The 19,379-nt window shown below is 36.1% G+C and overlaps 1 protein-coding gene across 3 annotated transcripts in view; it reads left to right on the plus strand.

Annotated features, from left to right (window-relative positions):
• PRPS1L1 (phosphoribosyl pyrophosphate synthetase 1 like 1) overlaps positions 1-19,379 on the plus strand; it is a 31,697-nt gene that overhangs the window by 2,780 nt on the left and 9,538 nt on the right. The window contains exons 2-4 of one of the 3 annotated variants that reach the window (XR_005789369.1): positions 10,902-10,949; positions 12,129-12,205; positions 15,992-16,079. The gene's annotated coding sequence lies outside the window, so the exon portion shown is untranslated. Of the gene's footprint in view, positions 1-10,901; positions 10,950-12,128; positions 12,206-15,991; positions 16,080-19,379 lie in introns of those variants that run through there. The other 2 variants (XR_005789370.1, XM_040472505.1) reach the window with 2 other exon arrangements.

The following is a 19,379-nucleotide window of genomic DNA, read 5'->3' on the forward strand; positions in this document are numbered from 1 at the left end:
AAAAAAAAAAAAAAAGTGCTATTAAACAACATACAAAGAAGAAATTTAAGGTATTCATTGCTCAACAGCTATTGCCTTTAAAACATCAGTAGTGTGTATATATCATGCTCTTTGAAGTGAATTCTTGCATGTAAAAAGCAACTCTATAATTTGCAATAACCGTTTACACATGTTATTTAATTTGATCTTTATAACAATCAACAAAGGGATAAATATAAATACCATGTAAAGTAGATATTAATACTTTTTAAAACTATGTCTTAGAGAACCTAAGGACTAAGCCATGGTCAAATGGCTAGTAAATAGGGGAATCAGATTCAGATTCTAAATCAAATTCTTTCAGTATTCAGTAACTTTTTGTCAAGGGTATATTATGCGCTAAATATTATACTAAGCTCTAGGACTGTAATTAATCTTTGCCTTCTACTGGTTTTCAGTCTTGACGAGATGATAGAAGAGCAACAAAGTCATTACAGTACAATGATAATGGAAATTTCATTCATTGATTCATTCATTCAATATTTGTTGCCTATTGTATCAGTCTGTTCTAGCAGGAAACAATGGCATACTCTGTATTTATCTAAGTATTTATCTCTGGCTATGGCTTAGTTATGGTCCCAACAGAAAACAGGTAGTACTCCCAAATTAGGATAATTTAAGTAAGGCTTAATAAAGGCAAGAGTTATATGGGTAGAATCATCCAACTTCCCAGGAATAATAACAGTTGGCCTGTTACTACCTTGAAGCTTGTTTCAAGGTAAGAATGCAGTAACTGGAATCCAGGAGAATCCAGTAGAGAGGGCCATCTTGAAAGGAACTGTATTCTTTGATTGCAAAACAATATAATCAGGATGATATTCCAAGGTGGGAGCCAGAGACATAAGTACACCAAACTCACTCTCCTCTGACCCCTGATGAGATTCCCATTGGCTAAACCCAACATGAAGCAAGAGGTTAAGGTTGTAACCCATAGATGTACTCCATACAGAGCAGTCTCAAAAGGCATAAAAGTGTATGGAGAACAGTAGGATGTGAGTATGGAGAGGCCAACAGTTCTAGAGGGCAAAGGTCTGAAGTCAGTTTGCACATCACTGCAATCTGTGTCTCCATGGTCAAAGGACCTCCGATTCTGTGTGTGTAATCCTCCTCTGCCTTCCTTTTATAAGGACACTTGTGATGGCATTTAGGACCCACCCAGAAAATCCAAAATAACCTCCACACACATCTCAAAATCCTTAACTTAATCTCTTATGCACAGACCCCTTTTCAAATAAGGTAATATTTGTAGGTTTCAAATATTTAGGGTATGGTATCTTTGGGAGACCATTTTTATACATGCCACAGTTTTCATTTTCAAATGTGAGAAGACAATATATAATACCCAAAACTGAAAAATCAAGCAGTAACAAGCCTGTTTTTCAATGACATGTAGGTATATACCCAAAGAATTAGCTAGAAAGGGTAAAATCGCTGACTCTGTGTAGGGTTAAATAAACATGGAAGAAGACATCCTCAACCAGGACTCCACTAGAATATTTAAAAAAAATTGTTTTAATGTTTATTTACTTTTGAAAGACAGAGGTAGAGTGTGAGTGGGGAGGGGGCAGAGAAGGAGATGCAGAATCTGAAGCAGGCTCCAGGCTCTGAGCTATCAGCACAGAGCCCAATGCAGGGCTTTTACTCAGGGACTGCAAGATCATGACCCGAGCCAGATGTTTAACCTACTGAGCCACCCAGCCACCCCTACTAGAATAAATATTTAAACCTTAGTGCCCTAAAGCATCCATCGTGTGTTAGTAATTATCTTCTCTACTATGCTTCACGAAGGGACTATCGCTCCACTATTAATGGGAAATTGGGAAAAAGAAAAAAAGTCCCTCAAATCCTATTCTGTAGGGCTTAATTTTCTAATGTAACCCTGGTTGAGAGAGGCATTTAGAGCTGGACATAAAAGTAAAAGTAAGCTTTAAAAAAGTAAAGTAAGGGGTGCCTGTGTGTCTCAGTCAGTTAAGCATCTGACTCAGGTCATGACCTCCTGGTTCCTGAGTTCGAGCCCCGAGTCCAGCTCTGTGCTGACAGCTCAAAGCCTGGAGCCTGCTTTGGATCCTGTGTCTCCCTCTTTCTCTGCCTGCCCCTGCTCATTATATTCTCTCTCTCTCTCTCTCTCTCTCTCTCTCTCTCTCTCTCTCTCTCAAAAACAGATAAACATTACATTTTTTTTTAACTAAATAAAAGGAGAAGGAGTGGAAACAACAACTTTCAAGGGTTTCAAAAGTCTAGTATTAAGAGCAGAAGAGAAAGAAGAAGTTCTGACAGTTGCACAAGTTTCCTAAAGGAGATGAGAGAGTTTGGTTTTAGACAGAAGGAGAGGTACCTATTCTTTCACAGCTAATGAGGGAAGAAAGGAATGGGATAGATGCTGGTAAATTTTAGGTACATAGCAAGAAGTTGAAGAAACTCATACGTGGTAACTCTCACTTTCTCTGTGCAAAAGAGATTTTGTATGATTCTACTTCACCCCCCACTTCATTATGACTGTCATCGATAAAACAGAGTCATTAAGATACAACAACTCTGAAAGATCACTTTGTCTTCTTTAAGAAGTAATCCAACTTCAACTTGGTATCTGTGTTAACATCAGCTAATAATCATTTTCTGAAGTGTTCTATTCAATTTACATCTCTCGCCTCCTAGAAGGAAGAATGTTAATGGTGAGGAAAGCTGTCAAGTCTCTGATTACTGCCTACAAATGTTATCACTTGCTACTGTTCAACAATGTTCTGATGAAAATATTACTACTAATGGAACAACATGCATATGTTCTTAGGATAGAAATAGTATTGCGACATTCTGCTTGCTTACAAGTAAAGTAAATTAACATTGAACTGAGGTGAAAAGTAATTCCTTGAGCAAAGTTCTCATGAAATTTTAGCTCTGAATGCACACATTTCATAGAAGATTGCAAGAGACTTCATTCAGACTTGAACACTTACCTACATAAAAATCTCATCTCTCAGTAGGTATTATTATGGAATTAAAGCAGTTAATGCAGCTCCAATCTCATATTTCTGGGTACACTAAATTGTGTTTAGTGTCATAAACTCTCCCCAAGGGGTTGACAAAGGACAAAAGATAGAGCCAGAAACCACCATCAAATCAATCTATGAGTAAATTTCATACCAGCCATCTATCTAGTTGGCTTTCTTGAATTCAAACTAAATTTTATAAAACCATGTCCAATATCTTCATTGATGATGACAGTAATGCAAATTTCTTTTTTTTTTTTTAATTTTTAATGTTTATTTATTTTTGAGAGAGAAACAGTGTGAGTGGGGGAGGGGCAGAGAGAGAGAGAGAGGGAGACACAGAATCTGAAGCGGGCTCCAGGCTCTGAGCTTTCAGCACAGAGCCTGATGTGGGGCTCGAAACCACAAACACTGAGATGATGACCTGAGCTGAAGTTGGATGCTTTACCAACTGAGCCACCCAGGCAACCCAACAGTAATGCAAATTTAAATGTAAACGACTTTTAGCCCACAGTGTATTAAAAAGTAAAGGGTAGGTAGATGCAAGAATTTTACATGGAGTAAGGAATAGCAAAGGAATTTTTAAATTAAAACCACAGAAAATTTATATTTAACAAGCATACTGAGCTTTTTCATGTACTTTAACCGACAGTTCCAAGAGTGAAACTTTATTCTAAGGAAATAATTTTATGTACGGATGCCATTTAGAGGTAAAGATGTTCATCACAGCATTGTATTTAGTTTAGAATTATTCTTAGTTTTAAAAGCTAAGAAACTATCATTGGGAGAGGGGAGTGGGCAATGAGGAAATGTCACTGCACATCTGTTTTCATAATATACTACTATGCAGCTATTTAACAGAGTAAATAATAGATAGATATCCAAAATGTATTAAGTGGTAAATACACGTTGCCAAACCAAATACAAAATGTGATCCTAGGGTTGCCTATTTATAGTGTATATGCATACAAATTTGTGTTTAAAAACATAGGCAAAAATGTGGAAGAATACACACTAAATTTTATTGCATTTATTTGTGTGGTGGAATTACTGTTAATATATACACTTAAATTTCTATAACTAACATGAATTATTCATATAATGAGAATACGAAAGAGAATTTGCTTTAAAAATTATGTTTGCTAGGTGTTTGAATGACTAAGTGAAATCCCCATGTCATATCAAATGCAAAAGCAGGATATGAAACTGTACATAAAGCATGAAATTTGTCACAAAAAAATGCAAGAAATATGCCAAAACGAGTACTAGGATTTTAAGTGACACTTTTTGTACTCATTTATACTTCTTCACACTTTTCAAAAATTTCAACAATGAATATTTATTCATTAAAAAACAAGAAATAGACAAACATAAAGATTCATAGAAAGTGTAGAATTCCATGCAAAAAAAACTAGTAACTAATGTTCACCATTGAAATTTTTCCACTGGAACGTGCTCAGTATGGTGTTTGTGAAAGGCACTTCCTGCCAAATGTTCATTTATTCCTTTAAAAAATGATCTAGAAACTTCACAGACTAGATCTCCCAAATTTCTAGCTTCAGGGGCTAAGTATGGCTAACTCAATCAAGTCTGAACAAACCAGTGGCTGAGGTGAAAAAGTTTTTAACGGAAGACTAAGCAATCACGTAATGTGTCCTTGAGCCCTTGTCAAGCAGTTAAATATAAAATAGAGATAACAATGCTTTAAATTCAGAGGTTGAAAAAGAGGACATTAATGTGACTTAAGAAAATTTAATAAATGGGTGAGGGAGTGTAGGGAGAGCAAACGTGTAGGACTTAAATTAAGCTTTAAAGGACGGACAATATTTGACTAAAACCAGGGAAAAGATTTCATATAGTCACCATGTATGCATAACTGGATTGAAAATTAACACCTTATTACTTAGACATGCAAAAAAAAATAGTCTTCTTGTGATTCACAATGGTCACAGTATTTATCTGGAGCCCAATTCTGCAGGAAGCTGGTGGGGAAAGTGAGTATTGTAGGTGAGGGATGCAAACTTAATAAATGTTGGTTTCTCAGTCTCTTAAACTTTTATTGATGACTCAATATTTTAAGACTAATGCTCAAGTTTTCAGATTTCCTCTAGAGGCAATGTAAGAATAAGTTACTTTATATAAAAAGAATAGTTGGTGTAATCATAAGGTTGTGAAAGTTCCTGATTGTATTTCTCTCTCCATAGACTGGCCATGGTAAAATGGAGGCATGCCATATCTTTAAATAATGGAATTTAGCCATGCTATCTTTACCAAGAACAGATGTTAATTTGGGAATAGCATAGTCTAAATCTCAGTCTAAAGACTGTGAATAGAAATGTTTTCTCAATTAGCGAGGAGCCTCCCCCTTCCCATATTGTGAAATGTCACATTTGGTTTCTTCCATCTGAGGGACCCTACAGAGAAATCATCTCTTATAAGGAGTTACAAGGTATTTTAAATGCTGTTCCCTTGTTTATCTAAGAAAGAGCCAAGATTCTAGAAATTTCTTTAGGCTTAGTGGTTTGGAAGTGTGGGGAATCAGGGAGACAAGGATGCCAATACTTTTTTTAGGCACCCTCTTCTTCCCATTCAGCTTTCCAACTGTGCTGCCCTTCTGCCTTGCTGACTAAAGGGACTAATTGCTCACCACTCACTTGGTGGCTTTCAATTCTGTGTCTTTTCACTAAAGAGAACTCTCTCTGGGCTCTGCCACAAATCCTGAGAAAGGAAGGAGTTGAAGAGAGAAGATCTGGGCTGAAGGATGTGTTATGCCTTGTGATTCATTCAAAATTTCCTTTTCCTTTTGACCTTTATCCACTGTGTCTGGGTCAAGTCTGTGAACCTCAGTTCCCCTGCCACTCAGGATGCATTTCTCCATCAAGGATATTGCCAGGGAAGACTGAGCATGGTTTTTATTACCAGCCTGTGGAGACCAGCCATCAACTCTAACAACTCCAGTCATTGTTCCTCAGTCCATTTCAGGAAGGACTGTATATGTCTGATTACTCCATATCCTAGCTTACACCTCTCTTTGGGTCACCCACCACTAATCAAATGTGTCCTGAGCTTCCAGCACCTACCAGGCCCTGAGCTTCAGCTCAAATTGGAATTAAAAAAATGGAAAAGTCATGTCTCTATATTAAAATACAGCAGAGGCTAAGGAGGACTTAAAGGCAGACATGGAAAAATTTCATCTTAAGACTGGACTGTAGAGGGTCTGGGAAGGGGGTGGGTGCTGGTGGTGTCAGGAAGGTAAACTAGGGCTAGATTACAGAGAACCTTTAATTCTAAGTGAAAAAGACAAGATGCGACAAATCTTATTTTTTAAGCAGTGGTATTTCTGTGATTTATGTCAACAGTTTATTTTTGAATCTTAAAAAAAGTTATTTTGGTCACTTTAAATATACCACAAGCACATTTTTAAACTCTTAGATTTGTTAACACCTGCAGCTTTGTCATTGTACAAAATAAGTCACATTAAATGCTAAGTGGAAAAGCTTAAATTAAGTCTTTCAAGAATAGCCTCATCTGGAAACCAATGCTGATGGTGAGGTTTGGGGGCACCACTGCTCTAATACCATGCTTATCATTCTTAAATTTGACTCTGTGATAGAACTTTGAGGACATGTGAGAAAAGGAGGCAAATTTCTTGCTGGCCATTCATCAAAATCTTTAGTGAGTATCTATTAACACATGATCTATGCTAGGTGCTACTTAGGAGGAAGCTGAAATCATGGTTCACCCTTTTCATATTTATAACCCTAAAAGAAATTTAATTCTAAGAACTCCAATGCCTCAAATAGAAGTTCATATTGATTTTTAGCCTATCATCATAAATCTATTACACTATCTTCACTTTTTCAAGAATCCTCCAATAATGCTAAATACATTTTAGTTATTAAGTACCTACTCTATTATTTATCTACTGAGAGCCAATTATGTGCTGACCTTTACATATATTACCTAATTTAATCTTCACAACAACCTCATGAGGTAGATTTTACTATCCTCATTTCAAAACAAGTAGCCTGACTCTCAGCAAAATTAAATATCAGGGCTTAGTTACACAGCTAAAAAGAACCCAACCTAGTTTTGCCTGATTGGAAACCTGTGCTCTTTCTCCCTCACACATTGTCTGGGCAGCAAGTTAAGAAAATACAATATTTAGAGGATTACGAGGAGGACATACACCCAGCATGGAGAGCCATAAATATTGGCATGTCTGGTTCTGCCTAATAGAGTGAATTAGCCAAAAAAATCTCCCCACGGAGAAACAGAGATCTAAGTCCAGATTTAAAATATAAGTGCTTTACTAGATAAAAGAGTTCAGCATATCATGTTCAAACATAAGTCTGAATGAAAAACCACGTTGGTTTCAGAGACCTTCTGGGATCTGATAATGTTAGAGCACAGAGTGTATGTGTAAGAGTGATACAAAGTGAATTAGGCAGGGAATAAATCATAAAAAGCATCCTAGAGTTTTGCTTGACGGAAAGGTCTTGTTTCCAGAAAATATTTAATTTATAGGAATTGTGTGGTTATAACTGAGTTTCCTTTGCTCAAGTTGCCAAATGGAAAATGCAGTACCCAAGCAAAAATGATTTGTTCATTTATTGAGTATTGTAATGTGCCAGAAACTGTGTAAGGCACTGAGGATAAAGACCTAAGGAAGAGGATACTCTATTGTAATTGATACTGAGGTTGACTGTTCTCCATCCCAATACACCCCCTTGCTGTAACAGGACTGACCTCGGAGACAAGGCTCGAGTGATTTTTCTAAGTCAAATATAATAATTCCATGTCCCTTTCAATGCCACATTTAAGCCAATCTGAGTTTTTAAATGTTCTTGAGATAATTCTTGTCCTTAGGTGGACTCATCATTCAGTTTTTAGGAGACTGATGGACAAACTGATTGATACACCGCTTTGTTCCAAAAACAAAGATTTCAGTCCAGCCTGCAGTTGTGCATGCAAAGTACCAGAATAAAGAACAAACTGATAAAGAGGTGCCTGGGTGGCAGACTCTTGATTTCAGCTCAGGTCATGATCCCAGGGTCGTGGGATGGAGTCCCACATCAGGATCTACGCAGAGCATGAATCCTTCTTGAAATTCCCTCTCTCCCCTGCTCTCTTTCTCTCTCCCTCAAATAAATGAAAATGAAACAATAAGTAAATAAAAGAATAAACTGATGAAGAATTGAGAATAAGGGGACTAAAAGGATAGTGAACAGCTACTAGAAAAAACAAATTTGACCCTAATGTTCCTAGAAGAAAAAGCACAAAAGAAAAACATGAATAGTTAATAAAAATCATCAACCAATTGAATGATAACAAAGCAACAACAATAGCTTATACTTAGTAAGTACTTATGTTCCAAGCACTGTTCTAAACACTTGTGATATATTAATTTATTTAATTCATATTAATTCATTTAATCTATAACACAACCCTATAAGTGTTTTCATCCCCACCTTTGAAAGGAGAAAAAGTGAGGCCCATGAAATTTAATTAAATTATTTAATTATCTAATAAGTACAGAGCTAAGAAGAAAAACAAAAACAAATGAGTAGCTCAAGGGAAGCACAGTATTCTTAATACATTGCCAGAGAGAAATATTTCTCAAGGGTCCTTATAAAGGGAGATTTTGCATTACAATAGTTAACTTGGTTGTGCAGTAATGCAGAAAATTCCCTGGCAGATAAATAAGATTTTTTGTTTTTAATGTCCGTGAAGGATAAGATTTAGAAGTAAAATCTGGATGCTCTGAAACATCTTTGTATTTCCTCTCAGTAGTTATGATCCTTTTCTCTGCCAGATGAGTAAGGTTTCAAGTTTCAAAAATACAGGCTTAAGCTGATTGTGAAATGAATCCTTCATTGGGGACTGGAAAATCTACTCACCTAGCAACTATCTTTCAAAGATACATACCGTATATATATTTGAAATTTCCAGTAGAATTACGATTTTGAGAAATATTCTTTCTTACAGTAAGTGAAATGCATCATCTTACACGAATTTCCTTCATCATCAATATTTTGGATTGTTTTCCACTCAGACAATGGCTCTGGCATTAAAATCATGGATAAATCTCTGGTGCTGGTTTATTAGGCATGTGGCCTAAACAGACATGGTCCCTTTGGTAGTATCTCCTCTCCATGCCTGAGTCACTTGGTTCTCCCCAGGCTTTGTCCTTCTCCTGGTCATTAAAAGCCATTGTCAGGAACGGATCTGAACAACTTGCTTCTACTAAAGTTAAACACAGGTGAGGCTTAATATCTACTTACATTTTAACCATAGAAAGAACCTGAAGGATCCAGTCACTGAATGTGGAGATTGTCTGATCTAGCCAACCTGGCCTTTTAAAGCCATATTACACGTTAAGAAAGGAGAATAAGGAAGAGAGAAGCAAGGGATTAACGTTCAAAATCTACACCTTACATTTCATTCTTAATCAAAATTATAAGGAAAATATTTCCTGCAAATGAAGAGGTGAATGTTTTCACTATAAGATTGCAGGGGTGCCTGGGTGGTGGGTGGCATAGTCTGTTAAGCGTCTAACTTCGGCTCAGGTCATGATCTTGTGAATCGTGAGTTCAGCCCCTCATTGGCCTCTGTGTTGACAGCTCAGAGCCTGGAGCCTGCATCAGATTCTGTGTCCCCCTCACTCTCTGCCCCTCCCCCATTTGCACTCTGTCTCTCCCTTTCAAAATTACATAAACATTAAAAACAAGTTTAAAAAATTTACAGCATTGTAGATGTTGTAATATACTTATTTTTCCTAAAGAATTTCAAATTCATGGGGCACCTGGGTGGCTCAGTGGACTAAGCATCTGACTCTTGATTTCTGCTCAGGTCATGACCTTGAGGTTCATGTGATCAAGCCCCACACTGGGCCCTACTCTGACAGTGCAGAGCCTGCTTGGGATTCTCTCTCTTCCTCTCTCTCTCTGCCCCTCCACTGTTCATACTCGCTCCCACGTGTGCACGCTCTCTCTCTCTCTCTCTCTCTCTCTCTGAAAATAAATAAACCTTAAAAAAAGAATTTCAAACTTACAAAAATGATAAAAAGTCAAACTTCTTTTTTAGGACCAGGGCAACACAATTATCCACAGATTACAAAATTCTATGAACTCTTTGCTATTGGCTTTTGAGACATAAAGACATTGAGAATAAAAATGTGAAAGAAATAATTTTGCAGTAGTTTGATAGAATAAGTTTATGTCTCTTGCAACAAATAATTTTAAAAATTATATTATTTTTTTAAATATCTTTTTTCTAGTAATTCATTTTTATTGTATTTTACAAAAGAATTGATCTACAATGGATTGGAGATATATCTACATATATATATATACATACACATAAATATATACATATATATACATATATATTTACATATATATGTGTATATATATATATATATATATATATATATAAAGAACTCCACAGTTTGAGAAGCACTATATTATAGTATAAATAATTCTGTGTTAAATAGGACACTGTCATATTTTGTTCTAAAACAAGTAAATGGTACCAGGTGTCAGAAGTTTAAAAATATTTTGTGGGGGAAATCTTCTATCCGCTAATGCAACTTTTATATGTATGTGTATGCATATGAACTAGAAAAAGATTTGCATTGTCTGATAATCAAATATATATTCAGGAATCAATCCTGGAGAAACACTATAATCAGGTAAAGAAAATATTAAATGATAACAAGATAAAATAATTTCCCAGAAGTTGTTGAAACTCAAACCGAGGAAAGGATGTCCACTGGGGCTGTTGAATTTTTGGCAAATGGCTGATAATGGAGGAAAGATTAATAGAATCATAAAAAGTTGGAAATCACAGAATCCTACTTCTTCGTTTTGACAGATGAGCTCGGAATAAGGAAGAAACTGTTGGAACTAAAACGATGAACTGGTGGGTGAGAACTGCAGTTCTCATTATATATACAGTTTCCATATATAAATACATCTTTGTTGCTATTTTGTAATATCCAGAATCAGATAATATTAGAGTGAGAGAAACCATCACTATCAAATAATACAGCTTCTAAATTTTACACATAAGACAACCATGGACTTACGAGGTTAAGTGAGCATGCCTGAAATTGCTCAGCACTTAAAAAGTAAGGTCAGGAGGATTATTTCATTCCCATTGCAGTAATATTATTATGAAGCATCATTTTATGGGACTTTCAGGTGAGTCATCATATTAATTCCTCAGGAAGAGTCTTCTACTCAGTCCTCAAAGGAGTATATTTCATAGGAATGAAGTTTTGCTTTTCTTAGGCACATCTATGAAAAAATAAGTTTTATTTAACAAATTAAATGATTGACCACAATGATAGGACCAGAGGAATTTTGCCAAGTAAAGATAATGGATTTGGAAGAATAATACAATTAATAAAAATAAGAGAATTTCAGGGTTAGAATAAACCTCAGCTAATTTATATACACTCTGGAACTACCATCTAGCCTACTCATAAGAAATATAGTAATGAGTCCAAATCCCACATTTCTATGTTTTTGGACTCATACACTGTGCTCATTGATTAAAAACAGAAGTTATTTCCTCAGTAATTGCAGGTACTAAGCTGGCCTCACAATAACCCTGTGAAGAAGATGTTATTATTACCCATTTTACACATGGATAATTAAAGGTGAGAGAAGTCAAGTAAGTTGTACATGTTACATTGCTTCTATAAAATCACACTTCAATCTGATCATATACCCTTATAAGCCCATATCTATTATACCATACTGTGGTCTAGCTAGTCAGTCAAAATGGGATCGTAGGCAGCCAAGAGAGCCCTGGAGTCAGACTGTCTGGGTTCAAATCCAGATCTCACTGCATAATGACTATGACTCTGGGAAAGTTATTTAACTCCCCTGTGCCTGCTATTTCCTTTCCTGTAAAATGGAAGTGGGACTACTATGAAGATTCCAAGTATTTAGCATATAGTAAGAACTCAGTAAACGTTATCTATTATTACCAAGGCTCAAGGAGACAACTCGAGCTAAAGTAGATCTCTTGGTTGTCCAGGGCACAGCAAAATCAATGTATTAACTCCTCTGTCCCTAATCTTCTTGTTTGTAGGCTCTCCATCTGGTGGGAAGAAAGCAATCCAGCTTCTCGAGTACTTCTCAAAGAAGTCATATATTTCTCCCGTGAAGGTAAACAGGCTCAGATATTCTTCATGCTAGAACTCGGTTGGAAGTATCAGCTTCTGATTCTCCCAGTGGCTATCACTATAACTTTATAAACAAACAAACAAACAAAAAAAAAGGAGAAAAATACGAAGATGGTAATGAAATAGTAAAATTAAAAATCAAATCAATATTCACCATAAGAAACTCTGAATATTATGCCTCTAATTAATAAATGTCTTGTTTAGGGATGCCTGGGTGGCTCAGTCAGTTAAGCGTCTTTTGATTTCTTCTCAGGTCATGATCTCTGGGTCTTGAGGTCGAGCCCCACATAAGGCTCCATGCTAGGCATGGAGTTTCCTTAAGATTCTCTCTTTACCTCTCCCTCTTCTCCTCCCCTGCTTAGGCTGTGCGCTCTCTCTCTCTCTCTCTTTCTCAACAAATAAAAAATAATAATAAAGAAATGTCTTGTTTAAAGCAATGGTTCTCAAAAGTGACATTAGCCTGAAAGTCTCTCAGGGTTCAGGTTAGACGGAAATGACCCCAAACCAATTACAGCAGGATCTCTGGGGATAGAGCTGAGGTATCAGGTTGTTTGTTTGTTTGTTTGTTTGTTTCAAGTTCCCCAGGGGGTTCTAATGTGTAGCCAAGGTTGAGAATCACTGCTTTAATGCTACCAGGTAAAAAAAAAAAAAGAAAAAAAGAAAAAATTCCTGAGGTTGAGTCTAGAAATCTAAATGTTCAGAAAACAATTCAGGTGATACTGATGATTGGTCATATTGGAAATCTCTGATTTAGAACACATGACACCCCAATAAATAGCCAAGGGCCTATATTTACCCTCATAAAGTTTGAGGAAACATTGCCAGTGGAGCTCTCAGACAGAAAATACTTGGTAATAGTTTGGATTTCAGTTCATGAAATTGGAAATAGATTGTCAAGATCTCCCTATTTACTAACCTGTAAACACCATATAGGAATTGCAAGTTTAAGTGGAAATTTAAATGTGTATTTCCTGCTTCCATTATATTTATATCATAACCCTTAATATTGAGCCAACATAATTTGTTTCTTACCTACCAGAAATTATTTTCGTATGCAAATTGTATGAAACTCAGCCTTTATAATACAGAAGAGACAGCACAAAAATCACAGCTATGTAGCAACCAAGCAAAAACAGTGCTGATTTATGAAACTTCACAGACTTAGAAATAGAAACAAAGCACTAAATATTCATGAAATCCCATACAGTGCTTGCACATAAGTTACATCTCAGTGATTTGTAACTTAGTTATAGGGAAAAAATAATAATCTGAGCACATCCAAACATATGGAACCTTTCAAGTGTTAAGTTTCACTAATTTTTTATCTTATTTTGGTCATAAATTTGGTCTTATTTTGGTCATATTTGAGTCATAAATAAATTATGAATATGTTGTAAATGGTTGGCCATAAACTAAACCTCCCAAAGAAAAGTAAACGAAGATTTCATCAGCAAAACAAGAGAGTAAGTATGGAAAAAAGAATTTAATGAAAATCTTCTCTGATTGCAATGTGTTTTTTTTGTTTGTTTGTTTGTTTTTTAACGTTTATTTATTATGTTTGGGACAGAGAGAGACAGAGCATGAACGGGGGAGGGGCAGAGAGAGAGAGGGAGACACAGAATCGGAAACAGGCTCCAGGCTCTGAGCCATCAGCCCAGAGCCCGACGCGGGGCTCGAACTCCCGGACCGCGAGATCGTGACCTGGCTGAAGTCGGACGCTTAACCGACTGCGCCACCCAGGCGCCCCTGCAATGTTTTTTTAAAAGTGGTAAAAGCTCTTTAAAGACACAAAAACACAAGTGAAAGAAGCAAGTAAAATTCTGTCACTCGACAAAGCAACATCATAAAGCTACCATGCAAACAGAGTTAAAATAAGAAAACAATCTGCCATGTACTCTTTGAATTAATCATAAATTCAAGAAATAATCTGAGAGCTAATATGATAATCAAGAAAATATTAAATTTCATTGAGTTACCTTGCCAATTTCAGTTCCAGTTTCATAACATAATTATCTCAAATTTTTTTAACTATACTAACATAAATACTAAGATTCAGACTTCAAACACAAATACTAAGTGCCTACAATCCACATTTAAAATAGTAAGATTAGTGGGGCACCTGGGTGGCTCAGTTGGTTAAGCAACTGACTTCAGCTCAGGTCATGATCTCACAGTCCGTCAGTTTGAGCCCTAGTCGGGCTCTCTGTGGACAGCTCAGAGCCTGGAGCCTGCTTCAGGTTCTGTGTCTCCCTCCCTCTGCTCCTCCTCTGCTCACACTCTGTCTCTCTCTCTCTGTCTCTTTCTCTCTCTCTCTCTTTCAAAAATAAATAAATATTTTAAAATATATTTAAAATAGAAAGATTAGAAGTATATCACTGGTAAAATCTAACAATTCAATCCAAGATCTATTTACTTATTTTAAACACATTGGCTTTTTAAAAATACATATAATTCAATTAACTGCTAAAAATCCCCTCTATTCATTTTTTTTTTTTTATTTTTGCAACCTCTGATATTTTTTTCCCTTCAGTGTGTAATAAACCATAATTAACTCCAAGTAGCTCTGGAACATAGTGCTGTTTTTAAACAACTGTTAAAGAACTCCTTTAATTAGAAAAAATTTACAATCAAGATATGCTCTTTTTGTGTGTGTGTGAGGGGAGGGTGCTAATTTTCAAGTGGCCTTAATTTACCTGTGACACAAATATATGGTCAGAGATGATGTATCACCTCCATTGAAACGCTCTTACTATTCTTAAAAAAGCAAGTGTGATACTGGGATGTATAAATAGTAGCTAAGCATCAGGAATGTGAGGTGACATAGCCAGTATAATACTTATACTGGTCAGACCTACATGAGCACCAATTATTTAGATTTACAAATTTAAGAGAGAGATGTAGACAGTAGTAAAAATGATCAAAGTCTATAAAAATGGAAACTCTAATGAAGGCCTTAACAAAATGACATTATTCAGCAAAGGAATTTTTTAACAATAGTTCTCAAGTATATGAAGAGGATGATATCAGCTGCTCGCCATCTTTATTGAGGAACAAATAAGCAAGAATGAGATTAAACTTCAGGAGAGAAGACTTAAGTGAGATAGAATAGAATTTCCCAAAAGAATTATATTTTTAGAAAGAGCAAATCATCAAAAGGTTCTGTGGAATTTCCTTCCCTGGAAGTATTTATAAATAAGACATATTTTTCCTTGTTCAAGAAGTTTCAGTGATGTCTTTCTGAGAGAAATAATCTACTATCATAGAATCTCAAGATGAAAAGATCATATTTCCCAATCACCATTTACTGCTATAAAATATACTGAAAACAGAGACTTAATATATAGTTATAAGAATTAAACACTCAAATAGTCCAAAGATTTTATGCTCTGTAGTCAAAATATGCTTAATCCCTATCAGATAAACTAAGGAAAATAAGAAACCATTCTCTTTCAGTTAACCAATAATCTTCCACGTGGCTATATGATTAAACTTTTTTTTTTTCAGGAACCTTATTCTATCATTGTATATGGAGGCAGTCTGCTGCCATGAAGGTGCACTAAGATGTCGGTGTCTTCCCAGCTCTCACCTGATGTAGGAGTTCACGGGCAAAGACTCATTCTAGCTCAAAAAGTCAGATGGAACCACACACTCTTTGAGGAGGCATACTTTCAGCATGTGACCCTCTCATCACAGCTTACCATAACCCCATGGGAAAGACAGGGACAAGCAATAACTTTCCAGTTCTAATACACTGTTCTTGCCGCTCTAGGAAGAAGATAAATAGCAAGTAAAGAAGAATCTGAAACAAGTTTCCACGTAGACCAGTCCTGCTCTCACTTTTCAATATTTTTAACACCTATCCTGCATACATAAATAGCTAACATTTATAACATATTGTGCTATACATACAATATATAAAGCACTTGTTACTAACGGTTTATATTCGTTCTACTTATTTAATCCTCACAGTTTTAAGAAGTTGGTACTATGGTTGTCATCCATTTTATAGATGAGGAAACTTTGGCAAAGATATGTTAATTTGTCCAAAGTCACTCAGATACGAAGCTACAGAGGCACAACTCAAACCTAGGCAGTCTGGCACCAGAGCCTCTGTGCACATTTGTGACATCAAGCTGCCTCTCTGCAGTTGAATTAAATATACAGAAAATTAGAAATCAACTATTTCCATTCCATTCCTCATACTTCAAAACACTATTAATCACTATGTTTCTAGGCTTCAAACACAGAGCAGGACCCTCTAAAGTTACAAAAATAAAATGTTGCTTTAAAAATATATAATTTTGAGAATTAAAATAATGGTTTATTGTCATAAATTCATTTATCCACAGGCAAGATCTCTCTTCTTATGTGTATGAAAGGAAGAAAACAGATTGACACTAATAAGCTGTTTCTTGTTTTTCATTGTAGTTTATTTGAAATGAGAAGCTCATGAATTGAATTGATAAGAAGTCAATTAACATATAAGGATATGAAGCAGAATGTATTTACACAAAAAGTGACTGTTGGCAAAGTAAACTGCTAAAGTCAACAATTGCAAGTAACATTTAAAAAGACAAATTACTAGGAGTTAGTATATAGAATATACATTCATTATATGCCTTTACTCTCCCTTATCACCAACTTTGAGTCTATCATAAATGTAATTATATCCTTGATTTTAAAGGTCCTAGCAGACATGGGGAAACCATGCTGGGACTATAAATGTAACCACAATGGCACAAGCTTACACTAGCTACTTCCAAAAATTAGCCCTGTGTCAACGCATCCAACAGCTATTTCTGATAATTCCTTAGACTACAGGTTTCTGTTACTTCTACAAGATCCTGCAAATTTGTCCATTTCAGCCTCTTCATCAGCCACCATGGTACAGTCTCTCCTACCACTAAGCTTGCCGAGATGGCTTCCCCGCCAGGGACAGGTATTCTCTGCCAGCGGCAGTTGCTGCTTGCTGCCTCCACCATTCCACCCCTCAGGGAGAGAATCTGAGCACAACTCATCCTAAATTCCTGATCCAAGACTAGCTGTCATTATTGTAGGTTTCAGTTTTCTAGACTTCATGGGTCAAGAGTGATGGAAGTTAAGGCCCAGGGCCTGCTGAAGGTGAAGAATCTCATAGGAGGCCTTCTCCTCATTAAACTGGGACCCAAAAACTTTCTATCTTCAGAATAACGTTGAACCAGAAGGAAACCTGCCACCCCCATCCATAGTAGGGAGAGATGACTTGTGAGCAGAGCAGAGAGCAGGGAGTGGTGTTAGAAAGATGGGTGAAAGGGTTGGGAGGAGGGGATCCCTGAGAAGTTGTTATATCCCCTGGATAGTCCGGGGAAATTTAAGTGCTTTATGTGGTTCAAGGTGGTCCCAGACTGGTAACAATCCCATGCAGGAGTCAGAAACAAATTCTTTCTGGAAGAAGAAATTTTCATTCTAGACTTCAAAGAATTTTTCTAATATAAAATTTCATGTGTTATAAAGGTACATAAAGATAAATAAGCATAAAAGAAAAAAACCAGCAAGAAAAAAAGACAGCAGATACAGATTCCAAAGACTTTAGACAATGGAATCACCAGATATACTGTATGACACAGTTTTTATACTAGGATTTTTTAAATTTTATTTTTTAATGTTTATTTTTGAGAGACAGAGCATGAGCGAGGGAGGGGCAGAGAGAGAGGGAGACACAGAATTCGAAGCAGGCTCCAGGCTTTGAACTGTCAGCACAGAGACCAATGCGGGGCTCGAACTCATGAACTGTGAGATCATGATCTTGACTGAATGAGTCATCCAGGTGCCCCTTATACTAGGATTTAAAAATTAGTTTCATATAAGAATGACTGTGAAGACAGCTTCAGAGAACAAAACTCTAAGAATTGCCCCCATAGAATTGAAAACAAAACTAAAATGTTTTCAAATGAAAAATATAATACTAAAATTAAAAATTCAAGAGATATACCAATTAGAGTGGCCCAAATCTGGAACACTGGTAATACAAAATGCTGGTGAGGATGTGGAACAACAGGGATTCTTATGCATTCCTGTTGGGAATGCAAAATGGTACAGCCACTTTGGAAGACAATTTGGCAGTTTCTTATAAAACTCAACCTACTCTTACCACATGGGTGTGATTTCTGGGTCACTAAATGGAATATTATTTAGCACTAAAAAGAAATGAGCTATCAAGCCATGAAAAGATATGAAGAAAACTTAAATGCATATTAATAAGTGAAAAAAGTCAATCTGCAAAGGCTACATACTGAATGATTCCAACCATATGATCCTGGAAAAAGCAAAACTATGGAGACACTAAAAAAGATCAGTACTTGCCTGTGGTAAGGAAGGAGAGGAGAGACAATAGGCAGAACACAGAAGATTTGGGAGTAGGAAAAATACTCTTTATGATGTTATCATGATGGATACATGTCAGTATACATTTGTCCAAGCCCATGGAATATAGAACATCAAAAGTGAACCCTAAGGTAAACTATGGAGTTTGGGTGATTATTATGTGTCAATGTAGGTTCAACCTCCGTTTAAAAAAAAAAAAAGTGTCATTCTGGTGGGTGATGTTGATAATAAGGGAAGCTATACCCACACATCCTCACAATCTCTGTACTTTCCTCTCAGTTTTTTGACTTTGAAACTACTCTCAAAAATGTTTTTAAAAATAACTTCAATCTACCATTTTATAGCATAATAGGCCCAGATAAAAAGGGAGTAAGTAAACTGGAAGACAGGTCAGAAGAAGGGATTTAGTACGTAGCACAGGAAACAAACAAACAAACAAAAACTATGAAAGAGAGGTTCATGGAATATGCAATGAGGGGTATATTTTAAGTTTCACCAGAGATACAGTAGTAAGAGAGAGAATTGGACAGAAGCAATATTTAAAGAAAAGTAAAGAATTTTTCCACTACCAAGGAAAAACACCAATTCACAGATTTAAGAAACCAAATGAATCTCAAACGTATGCAATTACTTTTTAAAATTCCATACCAAGACTTACAACAGTGAATCTGCATAAGACAGAAAGAAAGAAAGAAAGAAAGAAAGAAAGAAAGAAAGAAAGAAAGAAAAAGAGAGAGTGGCAGGGAGGGAAGGAAGGAAGGAAGGAAGGAAGGAAGGAAGGAAGGAAGGAAGGA

The sequence above is a fragment of the Herpailurus yagouaroundi genome, unplaced genomic scaffold (assembly GCF_014898765.1).
Source record: "Herpailurus yagouaroundi ecotype Mexico unplaced genomic scaffold, PumYag 100, whole genome shotgun sequence".
Classification (NCBI taxonomy): domain Eukaryota; kingdom Metazoa; phylum Chordata; class Mammalia; order Carnivora; family Felidae; genus Herpailurus; species Herpailurus yagouaroundi.